The following is a 3,294-nucleotide window of genomic DNA, read 5'->3' as shown; positions in this document are numbered from 1 at the left end:
AATTTTGGAGGGAAATGAAGATACTTACTTTTTTTTTAATTGCATTTTTGGCTTATGTCCTTATAGGTTTACTCACATTTCAACTGTTGACACTTGCTGGATCTGGAATTTAATTTTTCATCCAACGAGTGTCTACACTTGAAATTTGAGTAAACCAATAAGAAAATAAGCCAAAAATATAATGAAAAAAAGTAGTTTTTTTTTCCCCTCCAAAATATTTACATGTATCTATTTTTAAATTTAAACGATTTTGATTGGTCTTCATATTGTGTAAATGAAAATTTCATGGGCACTTCTAGGGTGAAATTTCCTCTAATGACCCAAAGATCAAGACAAGACCAACTTCACATGACCTTGTGGTAGATTTTCCTAGAGTGTTTCACTTTGGTCCGTGCAGTACTCTCACCTCCTTTCAAAAAGTAGTATTAGCTATATTTTCTTATCTAGTCTATGATTTTATGCAAAATTTTATCAATGATTTCTCTATATGGTGATTTTTATAGAAACCATTAGAGAATTTAGAGAAGGTTTTGATTACATGTTAACAGACTCACCTTGATTAAAGTGATGTTAAGTGTTGTATGTTGCAAACTACATAGTTTGTTCTTGGTTATATTATATCTTGTGAACTAATTCAGGTTGATATGAATAATATTGCAGTCATCAAGAACCTACAAGTTTTAAGATCCCCAAAATATGAAATAATATTTTTAGGCCTCCTTATTTTTTATAGAAGATTCATAGAAAATTTTATAGTAATATTTTCTTCTTTATTCAAATTTATTACTAAGGATACTAATTTTTCTTGAAATAAACATGGTCAAATTTATTTCAAGATAATTAAAGAAAATCTTACCAACGAACCTAGTTTGAGGGGACCAAATCTCTTCCATTCCACATTTGAAGGAATGCTTCAAATATATCCTGTTTGTTTTTGCATATGAATCATGTAATTCACCCTATTCCACATTAATTGTCAACCCATGGATCTATGAGTTATTTCAAGGCTATCATGCAAAGTATATGCAGGCCATAGTTTCCCTACCCAACATTAAACATTCAATTATAAACTTAACAATGTGTAACATCAAGCAATAACTGTAACAAAAATAAGAGTAACAACAAATAATAATTGTAACAACAAGAAGAGTAACAAAAAGTTACGACTGACAACAACACACTAATAATCATTCGCAAAAATAAATAACTTAATCAAAATAATCCTATGCACACATCTATTCAGACAACACCTGGTTAGGACAGTGAGCCCAACTCCCTAACCAGGGTTGTGGCAAAATCAAGAAGTCACGAAATGGTCAGAAGACCAGAGTTTCATTAATCAAACAAACATTACAAAATATATTGTTATAGTTACAGAGTTAACATAATTCTCTTGTGATCTTAACTGCCATCTTTCACAACCCCGTAACTCTACTTATACAATTTGTTAACACTAACAACTCCTAGAATTATGGCAGTTTTCTACCTACAATTACATAGTGGTTTCCAAAGCAAAACAAAATATAAAGATAGCAGTGTGTTGATTGAGAGGTTGATCCACCATTGCAGTTGATGTCCCAAGATAGCACTGCCAGCTCGATGGTCACCATTCGTTAAACCACGATCCTGATCATTCTTCCTCCAAATCTACAAGAATAATCAAATTAGCAAGACACTTAGGCAACAATCCCCTATGACTATGCTTCATTGATTAATGATTCATAATGACATGACAAGAGGTATACCTATATGGTTTAGAATGTAAATTGACCAACAATGGTGTAAAATGGATATAGGAAATAGGGTAAAAATGTGGGTAAAAACATGCAAATTCAGCTGCCAACATCTCCCCCTAACTAGTCTTTCTGCATGTCCTCATGTAGCTCGTCACCTACGCAAATCTAGGTTGGAGTTGTGGTGATCAGCATGAAGTTGTGCAAGATCATAGTTTTCAGCCATTTCTATTCCTGGAGGCTTATATCCATCTGTTTGGAGGACTTTTTTCCATCGGTCCTCGCCTACCACCTAAGTTGGGTATACTAATCGCTTGGAATCCAGATAATGGGGAACCAAAAACTCAAACCCATCCATTATATCCCACAAAGTTGCATGCATGCAATATATTGAGGTACTCTATTTAAAGGATGAAAAAAGTTGGCGGCCCCAAGGTTGATGTTTCGTGACAATTGACGATGATAACATCCACCATTTTTGGAAGTTGTCTCGGGCCTCCTCCTGACAAGTAAAAATTTATTTTCTGCACATGTGAACACACCATTTATGGGTTTCAAGCATTTTTCCTCTCCGTCCTTCGATTTCCAAGAAGGTTTGGTATCTGTTATAGACATTCACACGCTAAAAATTCTCCATCCGAAGGACAAGTGGTATGTTTTCTTGATTCTATTCGAACATGTCGAAGGCCTTCTTCCACTTAACCTGATTAACTGTGTGGGAGGTAATGGCTCTTAACTGAATATTCCCCCATGTATAGCACTGGGATGAATGATTGATTATCACCCAGAAACTAATCATGTATATATAGTTCACACATCAGGTGTTGGTTCAGGGTATTGTGACTCCTCAAGATACACAAAAATTGTATTGGGTCTTCTATTACATGGTTGATTTCCTAATGAATTCCTTCTAAACATAATAATAAACAACATTCATGGAGGAACATATCATAGATGTGGGGAGGGGGTCGGAAAGCCATTACCCATTGTGCCAGAGTAAACATTTCTTCCTTATCAACCTTCAATAGTTGCACCTAGTCTTCTAGTTCCTCGATTTTCTTTTGTTGCTTCTCCTTCTTTCATTTCTCTTTCTCTATTTGGTCCATGTAATAAGTAACAATTTTTGCATATTGATCATGAACTCCCCTCACTCCTTTCTGGTGGTCTTCCACAGATATGGTCACCCATTGAAGGTGAGATGTAGTAGCTTGCCATTTCTGAATCTCTACAGTCAACAAAAATTATCGTGACTCGATCAAATGCAAAAATGACTCGGTTTGTGTAGCCGCGGAGGCTTTGGGTCTATCTTCACTACTACATAAATGGTTTCAGCCCTAGGTTTCACAAAATTCTTCTTATGCCTCCTCACTTTTCTCTATAACCACAATACCTACCTCCTTAGGTTGACAATTTCCATTTTTAGCTTCATGTTTTCCTTGAACTATGACTGGTACCTTTCTTCAAGAGGAGGCCTTATTTTGCACATTTCTTAATAAATTCTTGTTTGATAGTGACCTCCTCCACTGGTCTTGTAGCTGGTGTGGGGTTTGGTGGATTGATG

Source organism: Pinus tabuliformis, chromosome 3_1, assembly GCF_031772625.1.
Source record: "Pinus tabuliformis cultivar Carrire ecotype Pingquan chromosome 3_1, CPIR1, whole genome shotgun sequence".
In the NCBI taxonomy this organism is placed as follows: domain Eukaryota; kingdom Viridiplantae; phylum Streptophyta; class Pinopsida; order Pinales; family Pinaceae; genus Pinus; species Pinus tabuliformis.
This window is presented reverse-complemented; position numbering follows the sequence as displayed.